We start from the raw sequence: 20,263 nt of genomic DNA on the forward strand, positions 1-20,263 counted from the left end.
TTTTGCTACCAGGGAATTTTACAGTTTTCAAACTTTTGAGGTATAATTAGAGTGGGAATTGTGCCTTTCTTTCAGTTATTATGGACGAAATATCTATAATATAACGCTACAAGCATCCCTCTGTCCAAAGCCTTTATAGACTGCGTAAGCGCGACGCACCTGCACAGTCTGGCTCCAGACAGAAGAACGCATCGAGCCGTTACAGGTAAGATGAGTGTATGGCGCCGGAGATCGCGGTATGCATAGACACTGAACGTATACCATGATCTCCTGCGACATACTTGCATACTTACCTGACCGGGAGGAGTGTTGCCGCGGCACCTCTGTTCTGGCCGGACACCGAGGCAGGAGTGAGGCGTCTGAATCGGTGTATGCGCATAGCGTGCTGTCCGGTGCCATTTTACTGTTCACCTAAATGAGCGCTACAATTATGTTCCACCAACATGCCTCACTTTCTGTACCTCTGTAGTTTCTTCACTTCCTGTTGCGCTCCACATGCGTTCCAGTGACGCACGTCCGGTTGGCGACATGGTCTTATTACGCACTTCCGGTGCAGCGGCGTGGAGCGTTTCAGGATGCGTTCCATTGACGCACTTAAGGTGCGCGGCGCGCCCCAGTGATGCACTTCCTGTTCGGTCACATGGAGCGCTCCAACGCTATACCACACTGTTATCCTTTCCACGGTCCACCAATGGAAGTAAGGCGATACACACCCCTACTACACAATACACCAATAGGGTGTTAGTATTTTGATTATGCCTCTTAATCACGCCTCAACTTCGGGCTATTTATATATTGGCTTTAGCACTCCATACAGCGCCTTTTCACTTGGCATTATAAGCCCATGCTCCACAGTGCTGCTTTCTATTGGTGTCCTAATTCACTGGCAATCCGGTAAGCTCTACCACTTTCCTATTATATTTAATTACTTAGGTGGACATCTTTTTCACTCCCACACAGTCCATTTTCTTTCTGTACGCTGCACATCATATCCCATTGAAGCCTTTTTCTGTTTCCTTCCCACCTGTTCATTGGACTCTGTTTAACTAGGCTCTTACTGAGTCTTACCCCTTTCACAGGTAACCCCGGTTATTATGATCTAGACAGCATTTGTCATATAGTCCAGTTAAGAGGCTAATTTTTAATTTTTTCTATTTTTTCCTTTTTTTCTATTTTCTCCAACTGATTTTTTCGGATTATCCCATAGTATACAGGTGGTACAAATTTTTCGAGATGATGCTGTTCATTTAATTTTGCCTATTCCTAGTGTAGATAATGTTGTTACACACCAACCTCCTCATGCATCTGAAAATAACCTATTGTACATCCTATTTTGTCATTGTATATTGGACATTGTTTTGTTCTATTGTATCTTGTTTTATTTTTTCTTATACTATTTATTTTTGCTTCTTTAGTCTGATGAAGGTCGTGGTTTAACGACCGAAACGTTACAATTTTGTACATTGCTTTTCATATACTCCTGTTGGCCTATTATTTATGCAATTAATAACTACACCTTCTGCAATTTTGAGTGCCAGATTCTATCTTTGTTATTTACAAGGAGTGGTTTCCTTTCCGTGCACCGAGAATTCTCGGTTTGACATATATCTAAATCCTAAGAGGGGTGTATTACGCCGGAGATCGCGGTATGCGTAGACACTGAACACATACTGTGATCTCCGGCTACATACTTACCTGACCGGGAGGAGTGTTGCCGCTGCGCCTCTGTTCTGGCCGGAGACCAGGGGAGGAGTGAGGTGTTTGAATCGGCACATGCGCATAGCGCGCTATCCTGCGCCATTTTATTGAAGACACATTTGCAGTGTGTCTTGAGCAAAATAGCGCCGGACAGCACGGTATGGGCACGCGCGTACACCGCATGGCACCCCTCATCCCCATCCTGATATGTATGGCACCCATGGCATTGATATGCATGGCACCCCATTTGACCATCCTGGTATATATGGCACCCCTGATCCCCATCCTGGAATGCATGGCACCCCTGATCCCCATCCTGGAATGCATGGCACCCCTGATCCCCATCCTGGAATGCATGGCACCCCTGATCCCCATCCTGGAATGCATGGCACCCCTGACCCCCATCCTGGTATGCATGGCACCCCTGACCCCCATCCTGGTATGCATGGCACCCCTGACCCCCATCCTGGTATGCATGGCACCCCTGACCCCCATCCTGGTATGCATGGCACCCCTGATCCCCATCCTGGTATGCATGGCACCCCTGATCCCCATCCTGGTATGCATGGCACCCCTCATCCTGGAATGCATGGTCCACTCATACGAGTATGCATGGCACCCCTCATCCCTCTTCCTGGTATGTATGGCATCCTTCTTCCTGGTATGCTTGGCATCCCCCATTACATGCTGCACAAAAAAAAATTAAACACTTCTATTCAACTTTCTTCCCTTTGTTCCAGCGCTGTGTCCTGCTCTGCTTCCAGCACTGATCTCACAGTGTGAGCCGCGCATGGCGTCACCGCCATGAGCCCTCACACTGTGAGATGCTGTGCCGGAAGAGTCACTGCTCCTCACGTCCAGCCTGTGTGTGTGAGGAGCAGTGACCATTCATTCTCCCTAATAGCGCGCACACTGTACACACAGCACAGCTAATGCAGCGGCCATCTGACTGTGTGCCTGCTATTAAAGTGCATAAATATTCACTACAACCCATTGGAGTGGATTGTAGTGAATATTCATGGACTTTAATAACTGCACACTGACTGCCGGCTGCTGCAGGAGCTGTGCTGCGGGTACAGTGTGAGCGCTATTAAAGAAAACGAATATTCACTGCTCTCCACGCTCATGGGCGTGGGGAGCTGTGAATATTAATTTTCTTTAGTAGCGGGCACAGTGTAGGTTGCTGCAAGCGGATCCTGCCTCCTGTGCCAGCTCCTCGCCACTGCTGCTCCCCCATACCTCCCACCATCCACAGCCACCATATTCGGACTACTATAAGATGCACCCACCACTTTCCTCCAAAGTTTTGGTGGAAAAAAGGTGCGTCTTAGTTGAAACCAGAAGTTTACATACACTTTATAAAAAGACACATATGCATGTTTTTCTCAATATCTAACATGAAATCAGAATAAACCTTTCCCGTTTTAGGTCAATTAGGATTCTCATAATTTTTAATATTTGCCAAATGTCAGAATAATGAGAGAGAGAGAATGTTTTAAGGCATTTTTATTACTTACTGCAACGTCAAAAGTTTACATACATTTCGTTAGTATTTGGTACCATTGCCCTTAAACTTAATGACTTGGGTCAAGCGTTTGGGATATCCTTCCACAAGCTTTACACAGTAGTTGGTCAGAATTTGGGCTAATTCCTCCTGACAAAACTGGTGTAACTGATCCAGGTTTGTAGGTCATCTTGTTCGCACCTGCCTTTTCAGCTTTGCCCATAAATTTTCAATAGGATTGAGATCAGGGCTTTGTGATGGCCACTCCCAAAACATTGACTTTGTTATCCTTAAGCAACTTTGTTACCATTTTGGCAGTATGCTTCGGGTCATTGCCCATTTGGAAGATCCATTTCTGCCCAAGCTTTAACTTCCTGGCTGATGTCTTGAGATGTTGCTTCAGTATTGCCACATAATCTTCTTTTCTCATGATGCCATCTATTTTGTGAAGTGCACCAGTCCCTCCTGCAGCAAAAAAACCCCACAACATAATGCTGCCACCCCTGTGTTTCACAGTTGGGTGTTTTTATGTTTTCAAGCTTCTCCCTTTTTCCTCCAAACGTAACTGTGGGCATTATGCCCAAAAAGTTCAATGTTAGTTTCATCAGACCACAGGACATAGTAATGTAGGTTGAATAAAGACCTACGTCCATCAAGTTCAACCTTCCACCCCCAATTGTACTCCCTACACTAACACTACGCTAACTTACTAACTGGTGAGGCCTAGTCCCAGTTTATGTATTATTATTACCATTTTTATTATTGCTGCACATTTACAATTAAAAATGAAACCGTTTATCATTTTTAATTAGTTTTATATTTTGTATTACTCTTGTGATTCTAATAAAGGTGTTACTAAAATCCTTATGCCTAAATCTGTTAATCCAGAAGAAGGCAAAAACTCCAGGACACCTTTAGACAATTTGCGTCACGGGGAAAAATTCCTTCTTGATCCCGAGGAAAGGCGATCAGTCCTAGAACCCTGGATCAAACCTAATTATGATACTAGTTATGTAATTACTATTACAGTACTAAATGTACTACTATAGGTGTAACATTTTTCTACTTTACTATAACCCACAATGTTATGTGTATCGAGGAAATCATCCAGACATGTCTCCAAAAATTAAGGTCTTTGTTCCTGTGTGTGCATTTGCAAATATTAATCTGCCTGTTTCATGTTTGTTTTGGAGTAATGGCTTCTTCCTGGCAGAGTGGACTTTCAGCCCATGTTGATACAATACTCGTTTCACTGTGGATATTGACACAATCTTACCAGCTTTCGCTATCATCTTCACAAAATCTTTTTCTTTTGTGTTTGGAATGATATGCACATGTCGGACCAAAGCCCATTCATCTCTGGGACATAGAACCAGTTTCTTTCCTGAGTGGTATGATGGCTGGACATTCCCGTCTTGTTTGTACTTGCGTATAATTGTACAGATAAACGAGGCAACTTCAGGTATCTTGAAATTGTACCCAAGGATGAGCCAGACTTGTGCAAGTCCACAATTCTCTTCCTGATATCTTGATTCTTTAGACTTTCCTATGATGCTATACAAAGAAGCAGTATGTTTCAGGTGTGCATTAAAATACATCCACAGGTGTCTCTCTAACTCAGATGTTGCCAAAACACATGACATCATCATATGAGCAGTCCAGAATTGTTTAAAGGCATAGTAATTTTAGTGTATTGCAGTAGATCGCTCACTCAGCTGCACATAGAGGTAGATACAGGTGCGCTGTCTCTTTAAATCTCTTGTTGGTTTGTTAGAATGTGGCATAAACCAACATTGAGTCCATGAAACTAAACACAGCCCTTTGGGCAAAACGGGAAAAACAAACAAAACAAAGTGGTCACGCACAACACAATCCTTGTGTTAGCAGTGGTTCGCCTGCTCACAGTTTAGCAACTCCACATGGTTCAGGTCAGCACAGAACGCACATCTCCTGTCTGGAGTATGCCTCGCCAGATACACTGAATGCTCAGCAGGCCAAGTATTTAAAGCCCAGACCACACCCTGAGGTGGAGATATGGTGAATGACTTTCCACCCTTCACATTGGTCATTCACAAAAACCACATAGACATCCCTTTTTAAAATTGAGGTTGAATCCTCTCAGCAAATAACATGCTGGAGCAAACTTCATGGTTTCAATTCACGGACGCTAATAGCCTCCGTGAAACATATCTTCCCTCTATCACCTTACCAGTGATTTCGTCACATATACTCCTCCTGTGCCCAAAGCCCGGGGGCTTTGGCACTTTCACTCGCTAAGCAGGGAAGTCTAGAGAGGGCATCTGCATTACTATGTAGTTTCCCAGGCCTGTGCTCCACATGAAAATTATAGTCCTGGAGCGCTAGAAACCACTTAATCATCCGGGCATGCTTCCCCTTCCTTTCCCTCATCCATCTCCGGGGCACATGATCGGATACTAGCCTCAACTTTCGGCCTAACAGGTAATATCTTAGTGTCTCAATTGCCCATTTGATGTCCAGGAACTCCTTCTTTACGATGGCATAGTTCTTTTCACAGGAGGAGAGTTTCCTACCCAGGAATAGGACTGGATGTTCATTCCCATCTATTTCCTGGGACAACACAGCTCCCAACCCGACCTCAGAGGCGCCAGTCTGAACCATGAACTCCTTAGTGAAGTGAGGTGCTACTAAGACTCGCTGTTTACATAGGGCGAGCTTCAACTCCTATAATGCCATCTCCGCTTTAGGGGCCACTTGGCAATCGATGTCTTTGTGCTTTTAAGAAGATCAATCAGGGGGCGGCTATTCTGGCGAAATTTGGGACAAATCGTCGATAATACCCAACAATTCTTAGAATCGCCTGAACTTGCTTCTTGGTGTTCGGTTGCAGACAATTTTGCAAAGCCTCCACTTTATTTACTTGCGGTTTTATTTCGCCCTTTCCAACGATGTAGCCCAAGTATTTTGCCTATTCCTTCCCCATGGCGCACTTCTATGGGTTTATAGTAAACCCTGCTTTCCTTAGTGCATCCAGTACCTCCTGAACCTCCTGTAAATGACTTCCCCAATTTGGAATGAATATCAGTGTCATCCAGGTAAGCTACGGCATACTTTTTATGAGAGACTAGGATCCGGTCCATGGCCCTCTGAAAGGTAGCTAAGGCTCCCTGCAGACCAAATGGCATCCTGGTGTACTGAAAGCACCCGTCAGGAGTAGAGAAGGCAGTCTTCTCCTTGGCACTAGGGGACAAAAGAATTTGCCAGTACCCTTTCATTCAGGGTAGTGATATATCTGTATATACACACTTCCTCCTCTTATTATAATAATCAAATAATTAGAAATAGTCATCTATTATTTCATGATGTTACTTTATTCAGTTATTTTAACACAGCATGCAAGATAAAAGTAAAAAACAGCCCCTAAAAGAATCCCATAAAACCACATGGGTGGTATGGTACACCACTATCTTATTGACATGAGGTAGTATGTTGTACAAATTAATTAAACATATATCGGTATTACCAGCATACATAGTTCACAGCATAAGTCAGTTAGTTTACAATTGAGATATATTAAACAATTCTACCCAATATATATCAGTAGAGTTAGCATGTATAACACTCAGCACCAACCATTTAGTATCAGATGTATAATCCTCAACATAAGCTGAATGTATAGCAGCTAAAATACAAACCAGATGCCATGGCAGTATCTCCACACCACCCAAGTACCCCCAAGGGAGATACTGCCATGGCATCTGGTTTGTATTTTAGCTGCTATACATTCAGCTTATGTTGAGGATTATACATGTGATACTAAATGGTTGGTGCTGAGTGTTATACATGCTAACTCTACTGATATATTGGGTAGAATTGTTTAACCGCTTCCCAACCGCCCACTGTACATAAACGTCGGCGCTGCCTGGGCTCTGTGCAGCTCCGACGTTTATGAACGGTCGGCGGTCCTGCAGCCCTCAGGACCCCCAGGGTCCTGCAAGTGCTGCAGTTGCGGTTCAGAGCAACAGCTCTGACAGGGGACATCATCGGGACCTGATTGGATCAGGTCCCAATGATGTTAACCCTTTCCTATCTGCTATATGCCGCAATCTATAGTGATCTCGGCATATAAAAGATAGAGGAGAGGGGGTCGTCCACTTACCTCTCTGACGGCCCCCTGATGCCTTCCAGGACCTGCCGTTGTTATGGCAGCTGGAGGTCACATGACCGCCTCCAGATCTGCCATATATGGTGTCCTGCTAGGCTCAGCCTGCAGCTGAAGCCTAGCAGGAGACAGACAGTGTGAAACTGTCAGCTAAGCTTTCATGCAATGCAATACATGTCTATTACATTGCATGAGAACAGTGATTAGAAAAATAAAAATTAATGTCCCATGCAGGGACTAAGTAAAAATGTTTAAAAAAAAGTCTAAAAAATGTTTTCAAGCTGTTAAAAAACATCACAAAATAAATATAAATAAATAAATAAAATATTAAACCAATAAATCCGTATATTTATGCAAAAACAAAAAAAGTTCACATATTTGGTATCGCCGCGTCCGAAACAACCCGATGTATAAAACTGTCACTAATTAACTCCTTCTGTGCACACCGTAATAAAAATAAATAAAAAACGGAGCAAAAAACTATGCTTTTTCATCATATCGCCAAACAAAAAAAAAAATGCGATCAAAAAGCAAAATGGAAATAAAAATGGTACCACTGAAAACGTCATCTTGTTCCGCAAAAAAAAAGCCGCCATACGGCTTCATCAGCCAAAAAATAAAAAAGTTATAGCTCTCAGAATAAAGTGATGCAAAAAAAATATTTTTTTCTATAAAATTGTTTTATTGTGTAAAAGCGCCAAAACATAAAAAGATATACAGTAAGTGTAGTATCGCTGTAAACGTACTGACCCGAAGAATAATGCTGCCTTATCACTTTTACCACACGCAGAGCGGCATAAAAAAAAACCTCAAAAAACAATTCCTGAATTGTTGGTTTTTGTTAATTTTACCTCCCAAAAACCGGAATAGAAAGCGATCAAAAAATGTCACGTACCAAAAAATGGTACCAATAAAAATGTCAACTCGTCCCGCAAAAAACAAGCTGTCACATGACTCTGTCGGCCGAAATATGGAAAAATTATAGCTCTCAAAATATGGCGATGCAAAAACTAGATTTTGCAAAAAAAAAGCGTCTTAGTGTGTGACATCTGTCAATCATAAAAACCCGATATAAATCTGGTATCTCTGTAATTGCACCGACCCGAAGAATAAAGTAATCACATCACTTACACCACACGAGGAACAGCGTAAAAAATAAATAAAACCAATTCTTCACCTGCTACTGATTTGTTTATTATGTCTCCCAAAGATCGCAGTAAGGCTCTGCTCACATTTATCCTGTGCTCTGCGCTGAGCACTTACACCAGAGTTTCCGTGTAAATCTCTGAAATACGTGATTCAGACGGAACCCATGACGGAAGATTCCCTGTAATGAGGCAGATATAGGCACTGTGGATGCCATCTGGCCTGTGATTCCACGGTGTCATTTTTTCTAGGCGTGCATAAAAGTGCGGTTGGCCTCAGTTTTGTGCACTTATGAAAAAAAGGACACCGCTAAACAGAGGCCAGGCGGAGTCCAGAGTAACTCTGCTGCCTCATTATAGTGAACGGATCCTGCAGGGGTTTCATCTGAATTACATCACTTGGAAATTTAGATGGAAACCCCGATGTAAGTGCTCAGCCTAGAGCGCCTGATAAATGTTACGTAAAATGTTCCCAATAAAAGCTTCAACTCAGTCCTCAAAAAAAGCTAGTCCCCACTCAGGTCCGTCATTTGTTAAAAATATAAGGGACTTCCAAGTTACTGGTAGCAGAAAGGCTCTGGAAAAGCAAAATGGCCCTTGCCCCCCAAAAGAAATTCAGAAAATTTTGTGCTCCCAAATCCAAATGCCTAATCTACAATAATTTGTTCTCCAATTGTCAAATAGCGCTCCATCCCTCCCAGATCTCACCGTGTGGCTAAGCGGTATGATACAGCCACATATGGGGTATTGCCACTTTTAGAAGAAATTGTGTGACACATTTCGGCACCATTTTTACCCATTGCCCCGTGTAAAAATGTAAAACCTGAGGGTAAAACATTTTTTTGTGGTAAAAATACAATTATGTTTTCTTCACTGCCCAATGGTATGAATTTAAAAATTTAAAAATACTCACTACTTCCCTAGATGAATTCCTTGAGAGGTGTAGTTTACAAAATGGGGTCACTTTTGGGGGTTTCTGCTGTTTCGGCATGTCAGCAACTCTTCAAATGTGACATGGTGTCTGCAACCTATCCCAGCCAACATAGCGCTCCTTTCTCTTCCGAACCCTGCTGTACACCAAAGCAGTGGTTTTCCCCCACATATGGGGTATCGGCGTACTCAGGAGAAATTGCACAACAAATTTCATGGTGCAATTTCTCCTGTTATCCTTATGATAATGCAAAATTAGGGGATGAAAAACATTTTTTGTGGGAAAAATGTGAAAATTTTATTTTTACGGCTCAATATTATAAACTTCTGTGAAGCACCTGGGGGTGCAAGGTGCTCACCACACATCTAGATAAGTTCCCTAAGGGGTCTAGTTTCCAAAATGGTGTCACTTGTAGGGGGGTTTCCAATGTTTAAGCACATCAGGAGCTCTCCAAACGCAACATGGCGTCTGCTAATTATTAAAAATGGCGCTCCTTCCCTTCCGAACCCTGCAGTGCGCCCAAACAGTGGTTTTCCCTCACATATGGGGTATCAGCGTGCTGATGAGAAATTGCACTACAAATTGTGTATTCCATTTTTTTCCTGTTACGCTTGTGAAAAAAAAAATTGGGTCTAAAGTAACATTTTTGTGAAAATAAGTTAAATGTTCATTGTTTTCTTCCACATTCCAAAAATTCCCGTGAAACACCTGAAGGGTTAATAAACTTCTTGGATGCAGTTTTGAGCACTTTGAGGGGTGCAGTTTTTAGAATGGTGTCACTTCAAATAAGATGTGGTCCCTAAAAAAATGTTTTTGTAAATTTTGTTGGAAAAATGAGAAATCGCTGGTCAACTTTTAACCCTTATAGCTTCCTAACACTAAAAAATTTTGGTTCCAAAATTGTGCTGATGTATAGTAGACATGTGGGAAATGTTATTTCTTAACTATTTTGTGTGACATGTCTCTCTGATTTAAGGGCATGAAAATTCAAAGTTTGAAAATTTCAAAATTTTCGCCAAATTTCCGATTTTTTCACAAATAAACGCAAGTGATATCGAAGAAATTTTACCACTATCATGAAGTACAATATGTCACGAAAAAGAAATCTCAGAATCAGGGGGATCCGTTGAAGCGTTCCAGAGTAATTACTTCATAAAGTGACAGTGGTCAGAATTGAAAAAATTGGCCTGGTCACGAAGGCAAAAACAGGCTTTGGCGCGAAGTGGTTAATATATCTCAATAGTAAACTAACCGACTTATGCTGTGCACTACATATGCTGGTAATACCGATATATGTTTAATTAATTTGTACAACATACTACCTCATGTCAATAAGATAGTGGCGGACCACACCACCCATGTGGTTTTAAGGAATTCTTTTAGGGGCTGTTTTTTTACTTTTACCTTGCCTGCTGTGTTAAAATATCTGAATAAAGTAATATCATGAAATAATAGATGACTATTTCTAATTATTTGATTATTATAATAAGAGGAGGAATTGTGTATATGCTATAATAATTGGGTTACTCCTTATGTATTACCTATCGATCTATATATCCTTTATGTGGTGATTAATTAGTGATATATCTGGCCTAGCCTCTCATTGAGCTCATCGACTCCGGGCATCGGATATTCGTCGAACTTTGACAAGTCATTCAGCTTCCTGTAGTCCTTACAGAACCACCATTCTCCATCTGGCTTCGGCACAAGGACAATGGGGCTGGGCCAGCCGCTTTTTGACTCCTCGATGACGCCCAGGCTCAACATTCTCCTCACCTCCTTGGCGATCACCTCGCGGCAGCCTTCGGGAATGCGATAAGGCTTTTGATTCACCCTTACATGCTTCTCTGTCAAGATTTCATGCTCGACCACCTGCATACAAACTGGCAGCTCAGAAAACAGGTCCTGGTTCCACTGAATCCGCTCTCGGCACTGTTGCTTCTGTGCCGGTGATAGTGTATCTTCCACTGTGACTCAGGACTCCAAGCACGTAGCTTCCACCGGCTCCCTGTCTCGCCAGTGTTTAAGCAGGTAATGTGGTACACCTGATAAGGGTTTCTTCTCCCAGGTTGGTGAACCTTGTAGTTGTCGTCATTCAATTTTTCGACCACCTCATATGGCCTTTGCCACTTGGCCAGGAATTTACTCTCCACCGTGGGGATCAACACCAACACCCGGTCTCCAGGGCTTAACTGCCTCAGTCTCGCCGACTGATTGCAGAATCTTGCCTGGGCCTTTTATGCTTTAAGTAGGCTTTCCCTTACAACCAACATTACCCTTGCGATTCGGTCTTGCATCTGGGCCATATGCTCGATGAAGCTCCAGTGGGGTGTTACCTCTGCTTCTCAGGTGTCCTTCGCAATGTCCAATAGTCCCGGAGGGTGCCATCCTTAAAGCAACTCGAAGGATAAGAAACCCCGTAGAGGCCTGTGGAGCTTCCTTAATAGAGAATAGCAGGTAGGGAGGTAGGCATTACCAGTTTTGGCCATCCTTCTCAACGACCTTTTTAAGCATGGACTTTAGGGTCTTATTGAACCTTTCCACCAGGCTTTCATTCTGTGGATGGTACACTGACGTCCTGAGTTGCGTGATATTGAGAGCCTTACACAACTCCCTCATCACTTTCGACATGAAAGGAGTTCTCTGGTTTGTCAGGATCTCCTTTGGCAGGCCTGTCTGAGAGAAAATATGTACCAGCTCCCATGCTATTCTCCTGCCAGAAGAGTTTCTCAATGGTACCGCCTCTGGGTACAGTGTTGCATAATCCAGTACCACCAGGATGTATTGATGACCCCTGGTAGGGCTAAGTGCCCTACAAGGTCCATGGCAATTCGGTCAAACGGGACCTCTATAATGGGCAATGGCACCAAGGGACTCTGGAAAATGGGACACTGGAGCAGTTAGCTGACAAGTAGGGCAAGACCGGCAGAAGTTAACAATGTCTCGGTGACACCCAGGCCATTAGAACCTCTGCAGAACCTGCTCATGTGTTTTGTCTACACCCAGATGCCCACCTAACACATGTGAATAGGCCAAATCTAATACCCTACGTCTATAGGGACCCGGCACCACAAACTGCTCTATCACTTAGCCTCTTTGTTTAGTGACCTGATAAAGTAGCTCCTCATTTAAGGTGAAACTTGGGAACCTGACGTCAGCCCCCGGCTCTTGAGCAACCCCATTTATCACCGTCACATTGTCAAATGTACCTTTGAACATAAGACCCTGCATTTGTGCCTTACAAAATCCACCCCCCCCTCCCACCCCAGAATCCCACAGTTCAGAAATCTCATCCTCATGGGTCCCAGTCTCGTCCTCCTTGGCAGTAAGAACACACAGGGTGTTTCTTCATGGACGAACAGGCTCCAGTCTGAGCTAGTGGGCACCCCCATCTTTTCCCCACAAGTCCCAGAACAGCCAGAAGTCCCGCCCGATTATAACTGGGTGTAACAAGTCTCTGACTACCCCGTTCTCATGGGAGTCAGTACCCCGGTTTGTTTATTTTAATCACTTGGGCGACAGGGTAGTCCTTGGCGTCCCCATGGATACAGCGGACACCCACGTGTTTCCCAGGGATCAACTGGTGGGGGAGTGTGGCCCTTATCAGACTCACCAAACTCCACGAGTCCAAAAGTCTCAACAACAGTAACCAATTTATGGTCATGAGACAGGACTGTGGCCCCTCACCAAGCTGATAGTCCTCACTGCAGGTGGGGTATGCATAATACAAACAGCGCCTTCCAACGCTGTAGTCCATATTCTCGGGGGACATAGGACAACGGGCAGCTGTGTGTCCAGGACCGTGACATCTCCAGCAGATCAGGTCTTTCCCAGCGGCCTTTGGCAACCCCTTTGCAACCTTTTGGGACCTTGGATTCCCCACCCCCCAGTTGTGACTTTACTCCCCCTCTTTTGGAACTCTGGCTCCCTCTGACTACCCCAGTATGGGGATGCAACACCACCCAGCTTCTTTAGGGACCTCTCAACCACCTGGTATCTTTCTACGAGGCCGACCAGGTCATCCGCATTCTGAGGATCTCCCTGGGCAACCCAGGTCTGCACCGGCCTTGGAAGGGAGTGCACAAATCTGTCCATGACAACCCGCTCTACCATCTGGGCTGGAGTGGAGGACTCCGGCTGCAGCCACTTCTGTACTTCTGTGCAAGATACAGAAGGTTGAACATTTGGGAGCGAGGTGGTTTATCACTATAATAAGCCCAGTGCTGAACCTTTTGGGCTCTGACTGACATAGTCACTCCAGCACGTGCCAGTATTTCAGTTTTGAATTTAACATAATCCTGGGCATCTTGCAAAGCCAGGTCGTAATAAGCCTCCTGGGGCTCGCCTGTCACACGGGTGTATCTAGTTTGACAGACAGTCGTTTTGGATCCGGCTGCAGAAGGTCACTGCACTTGGCTTTTCAGACGCCTTCTTGATCCTTTTATCACTGTAGTTTATTGATAGTCTTCTCCTTCTAGGAACAAGCCGTGACCTCCTCCTTCTGCTGCTAATTGACACACCCTTGCTTGATAGTTAAAAACTCTGTGTCTCCAGAGAGTCACCGGTGATAGCTCTATTTTCCTCTATCCAGGCCTGGAGTACTAGTAGTCGTCTAATATCCTCTTGGAGTTCCCTTGGAGGATAGTTGGCTTGATCTCTCTAGTCTCTTCTCAAGCTAAGTGTTTCCCCTTTGTTTACCTTGTTGCCTTTAGTTACAATGGGGACTGACTAGTTGTCACCCCGTCCCCTCCCTACCTAGGGCCTAGCTTTAGGGACATTGAGGGATTAGGTTTCCTGCTCGGCGATGGGTACGGAACCTATTTAGGGACTATAGGCAGTCAGGGTGATATTAGATCTGGCTAGGGGTCTCTACTCCCCCTTTTTCTAGTTGTTGGGCTTCCTTTCCCCTCTTCCTGTTATTGTACACTTTTTCCTTCCCTCACCCAGTGTGACATCACCAGTCAAATAGGGGATCAGCACCTCCGACCACTGCTCTAGCGGTAGCATTTACCGACTTGGGGGAGAGGTTGCTGGCCTCGCATGAACCGCCTCTGCGAGTAATGCCAACTGCTGCTGCTGTTGTAGCTGGTCTTGCTGCTTCTGCTGCTGTTGGTGGATATGTTGCAATAGCAGCTTTCTTGTCTCCTGGTGGGCTAGCGCCAGATGCTTGGTCCTCCATACCGTCTGTTTTAGTTTCCTGGCTTATGGCTGTCTTTACCCAGGACATGCGGTTTCTCCTCCGCTGCTACTCGTGGCTCCTGGAGATCTTGCCCGCATTCTCCACCACTTGTGGTAGATCACTCACTCAGCTACACCCGGAGGTAGACACAGCTACTCTGTCTCTCTCAATCTCTTTCTGGTTTATTAGCATGTGGCATAAACCAACATTGAGTCCATGAAAATTAACACAGCCCTTTGAGCAAAATGGGAAGAGCAAACAAAACAAAGTGGTTATGCACAACACAGTCCCTGTGTTAGCAGGGGTCTGCCTGCTCAGAGTTTAGCAACTCCACATGGTTCAGGTCAGCACAGAACACACATCTGTCTGTAGTATGCCTCTCCAGATAAACTGAACACTGAATGCCTCAGCAGGCTGAGTATTTAAGCCCCAGACCACACCCTGAGGTGGAGATATAGTGAATGACCTCCCACTCTTCACATTGGTCATTAACAAAAAAACACTCCCTGGAGCAAACTTCATGGTTTCAATTCACGGTAGCTAATATCCTCTGTGAAAGATATCTTTCCTCTATCACCTTACCAGTGACTTTGTCACAGGATGTAAACTTTTGACTTTGCAGTAAGCAATAAAAATGTCTTAAAACATTATCTCTCTCTCTCTCATTATTCTGGCATTTGGAAAATATTAAAAATTATGAGAATCCTAATTGAATTAAAACGGGAAAGGTTTATTCTGATTTCATGTCAAGTATTGAGAAAAACATGCATATGTGTCTTTTTATATAGTGTATGTAAACTTCTGGTTTCAACTGTATATTGTGGTAAGACTACTCACTCGGCTTCTCAAAGAGGTTGACACAGAAACCGTTTCTATTTAAAGTCTGGCTGGTTTATTGCAATCATCATAAATCAGAAAACTTAAATACTGCCTTTGTTCGGTGCAAGGTAAAACATAGAGTAACAAGTCCATATAATAGTGCTGGTTAGCCCACCTGGCTTAGAGTCCAGGTCCATGTTTGTAATAAATGGCAATGAGTCTTTTACAATGCTCTGGAGGAATTTTGGCCCACTCATCTTTGCAAAATTGTTGTAATTCAGCCACATTGGGGAGTTTCCAAGCATGAACAGCCTTTTTAACCCCTTTACAGCCCATGACGTACTAATACGAGTCTGTGCCGTGGGCTTTAAGAGCCTGACCCGTATTAGTACGTCATGGCGATCGCGCGCGCTCATAGGATGTGCGGGCGCGATCGCCGCCGGGTGTCAGCTGATTGTCACAGCTGACACCCGGTACTATGTGCAGGGAGCGGTCCCGCACCGCTCCCGGCACATTAACCCCCGCAATGCTGCGATCGAAGTCGATCGCAGCATTGCGGTGGCAAGGGGAGGTGATCGGTATACTCACTTCCTCTTCCGGCCTCCAGCGCTGTCTGCCGCGGCTTCCCGGGTGTTGCCATGACGACCCGATGTAGTCATGACAACATCCGGGTCACCAGGCAGCAAGAACATTGTTTGGTCATGCGCAGTGCACGACCAAACAATGTTATCACTGTGCAGCGCTGACTGCCTGCATGGTACAGGGATGGTGCTCCATCCCTATGCTGTGCAGGCGATCAGAATAAAAAAAGTTAAAGTCCCAGAGTGGGACAAAGTAAAAAAGTGTAAAAACTCTCAGAAAGTGTAAAAAAAAATAAAAAAAAAATTGTAAAAATATTTAAAAAAAAAAAGAATAATAATAATCCACCAAAAATAAAAATATAATGTACCCATCAATAAATATTATTATGAAAAAAAAGCAAACGAACAATAAAAGTACACATATTTGGTATTGCCGCGTCCGGAATGACCTGACCTATTAACTGTCCCACTTTTTAACCCCTTCAGTGAACACTGTAAAAAATAAAAATAAAAAACGAAGCAAAAAACAATGCTTTATCATCATACCGCCAAACAAAAAATGGAATAACACGCGATCAAAAAGACGAATATAAATAAAAATGGTACTGCTGAAAACGTCATCTTGTCCCGCAAAAAACAAGCCGCCATACAGCTCCATCATCCGAAAAATCGAAAAGTTATAGCTCTCAGAATAAAGCGATGCAAAAAAATAATTTTTTCTATAAAATAGCTTTTATTGTGTAAAAGCGCCAAAACATAGAAAAACGATATAAATGTGTTACCGCTGTAAACGTACTGACCCAAAGAATAAAGCTACCTTATCAATTTTACCACACGCGGAACAGAATAAAAAAAAAAAAAACTATAACTGAATTGTTGTTTTTTGTTTATTCTGCCTCCGAAAAATCGGAATAGAAAGCGATCAAAAAATGTCACGTGCCTGAAAATGGCACCAATAAAAACGTCAACTCATCCCGCAAAAAACAAGCCATCACATGACTCTGTCTGCCAAAATATGGAAAAATTATAGCTTTCAAAATATGCCGATGCAAAAACTAGATTTTACAAAAAAATGCGTCTTTTAGTGTGTGACAGCTGTCAATCATAAAAACCCCATATGATTCTGGTATCACTGTAATCGCACCGACCCGAAGAATAAAGTCGTCTAATCACTTATACCGCACTAGGAACGGCGTAAAAAATAAACTCTCGGGTTAGGGTTGTGCTAGGGTTAGGGCTGGGGTTGGGGTTAGGGTTGGGGTTGGGATTTTTTTCAAAAGTAAGAAAAAAAGATGACGATATGGCGACTAGTGTTGAGCGCAAGTGCTCGCTACTTGAGTTTGCATCGGGTGCTCTGGTATGCATTGAGTATCGTGGGTATTTGAGTGACATGCTCGATTCTCCGCCCTATATGCTTCGCGGCCAAAAAAACTTTGCGGGGATTGCCTGCCATGCACGAGCGATCCCCGCATGTTTTTTTTTGGGTGTCCAATAACTGTGAAACATGCGGGGCAGGGACTCGAGCATGTCACTCGAGCATACACAGTACATGGTGCATACCTGAGTACCCGATGCAAACTCAAGTAGCGAGCACTTGCGCTCAAGAGTAATGACAACTTATTCAATATGATGACCTAATGTTATCAAATTCTGTGTCGTACCTCTGGGTTCAAAATGTTCGCTATACCCCTTAATAAAATCCTTGAGGGGTATAGTTTCCAAAATGGGGTCACTTGTGGGGGAGCTCCACTATTTAGGCACATCAGGGGCTCTCCAAACGCGACATGGTGTCCGCTAACAAATTGAATGGAAAATCGGCTCAAATTGTTAGCGGACACCATGTTGCGTTTGGAGAGCCTCTGATGTGCCTAAACAGTGGAGCTCCACCACAAGTGACCCCATTTTGGAAACTAGACCCCCCAAGGCACCTATCTAGATGCATAGTGAGAACTTGGAACCCCTAGGTGCTTCACAAATTGATTCGTAAAAATGAAAAAGTATTTTTTTTTCCACTTTTTCATTATTACAAATCAATTTGTGAAGCACCTGAGGGTTCCAAGTGCTCACTATGCATCTAGATAGGTGCCTTGGGGTGTCTAGTTTCCAAAATGGGGTCACTTGTGGGGGAGCTCCACTGTTTAGGCACATCAGGGGCTCTCCAAATGCGACATGGTGTCCGCTAACAAATTGAATGGAAAATCGGCTCAAATTGTTAGCGGACACCATGTTGCGTTTGGAGAGCCCCTGTGTGCCTAAACATTGGAGCTCCCCCACAAGTGACCCCATTTTGGAAACTAAACCCCCCAAGGCACCTATCTAGATGCATAGTGAGCACTTGGAACCCCCAGGTGCTTCACAAATTGATTTGTAAAAATGAAAAAGTGGAAAAAAAAATACTTTTTTAATATTTACGAATCAATTTGTGAAGCACCTAGGGGTTCCAAGTGCTCACTATGCATCTAGATAGGTGCCTTGGGGGGTCTAGTTTCCAAAGTGGGGTCACTTGTGGGGGGAGCTCCAATGTTTAGACACACAGGGGCTCTCCAAACGCGACATGGTTCCAATTTGTTAGCGGACACCATGTCGCGTTTGGAGAGCCCCTGTGTGCCTAAACATTGGAGCTCCCCCACAATTGACCCCATTTTGGAAACTAGACCCCCCAAGGCACCTATCTAGATGCATAGTGAGCACTTGGAACCACCAGGTGCTTCACAAATTAATCCGTAAAAATAAAAAAGTGTTTTTTTTTCCACTTTTTCATTTTTACGAATCAATTTGTGAAGCACCTGGGGGTTACAAGTGCTCACTATGCATCTAGATAGGTGCCTTGGGGGGTCTAGTTTCTAAAATGGGGTCACTTGTGGGGGAGCTCCAATGTTTAGGCACACAGGGGCTCTCCAAACGCAACATGGTGTCCGCTAACAATTTGAGCCGATTTTCCATTCAATTTGTTAGCGGACACCAGATCGCTTTTGGAGAGCCCCTGTGTGCCTAAACATTGGAGCTCCCCCACAAGTGACCCCATTTTGGAAACTAGACCCCCAAAGGCACCTATCTAGATGCATAGTGAGCACTTGGAACCCCCAGGTGCTTCACAAATTGATTCGTAAAAATGAAAAACTGGAAAAAAAAATACTTTTTCATTTTTACGGATTAATTTGTGTAGCACCTGGGGGTTCAAAATGCTCACCACCCATCTAGATAAGTTCCCAGGTGGGTCTAGTTTCCAAAATGGGGTCAATTGTGGGAGAGCTCCAATGTTTAGGCACACAGGGGCTCTCCAAACGCAACATGGTGTCCGCTAACAATTGGAGCCGATTTTCCATTCAATTTGTTAGCGGACACCATGTCGCGTTTGGAGAGCCCCTGTGTGCCTAAATATTGGAGCTCCCCCACAAGTGACCCCATTTTGGAAACTAGACCCCCCCAAGGCACCTATCTAGATGCATAGTGAGCATTTTGAACCCCCAGGTGCTTCACAAATTAATCCGTAAAAATAAAAAAGTGTTTTTTTTTCCACTTTTCCATTTTTACGAATCAATTTGTGAAGCACCTGGGGGTTACAAGTGCTCACTATGCATCTAAATAGGTGCCTTGGGGGGTCTAGTTTCTAAAATGGGGTCACTTGTGGGGGAGCTCCAATGTTTAGGCACACAGGGGCTCTCCAAACGCAACATGGTGTCCGCTAACAATTTGAGCCGATTTTCCATTCAATTTGTTAGCGGACACCAGATCGCGTTTGGAGAGCCCCTGTGTGCCTAAACATTGGAGCTCCCCCACAAGTGACCCCATTTTGGAAACTAGACCCCCAAAGGCACCTATCTAGATGCATAGTGAGCACTTGGAACCCCCAGGTGCTTCACAAATTGATTCGTAAAAATGAAAAACTGGAAAAAAAAATACTTTTTCATTTTTACGGATTAATTTGTGTAGCACCTGGGGGTTCAAAATGCTCACCACCCATCTAGATAAGTTCCCAGGGGGGTCTAGTTTCCAAAATGGGGTCAATTGTGGGGGAGCTCCAATGTTTAGGCACACAGGGGCTCTCCAAACGCAACATGGTGTCCGCTAACAATTGGAGCCGATTTTCCATTCAATTTGTTAGCGGACACCATGTCGCGTTTGGAGAGCCCCTGTGTGCCTAAATATTGGAGCTCCCCCACAAGTGACCCCATTTTGGAAACTAGACCCCCCAAGGCACCTATCTAGATGCATAGTGAGCACTTGGAACCCCCAGGTGCTTCACAAATTAATCCGTAAAAATG

At 44.1% G+C, this 20,263-nt stretch overlaps 1 protein-coding gene across 3 annotated transcripts in view; it reads left to right on the plus strand.

Moving 5' to 3' along the window:
• Positions 1-20,263, plus strand: part of SLC12A7 (solute carrier family 12 member 7) — a 531,598-nt gene that overhangs the window by 304,201 nt on the left and 207,134 nt on the right. The gene's annotated exons all lie outside the window — the stretch shown is intronic.

This window comes from Phyllobates terribilis, unplaced genomic scaffold (assembly GCF_046119375.1).
Source record: "Phyllobates terribilis strain yellow unplaced genomic scaffold, ASM4611937v1 Scaffold_4__5_contigs__length_816908805, whole genome shotgun sequence".
In the NCBI taxonomy this organism is placed as follows: domain Eukaryota; kingdom Metazoa; phylum Chordata; class Amphibia; order Anura; family Dendrobatidae; genus Phyllobates; species Phyllobates terribilis.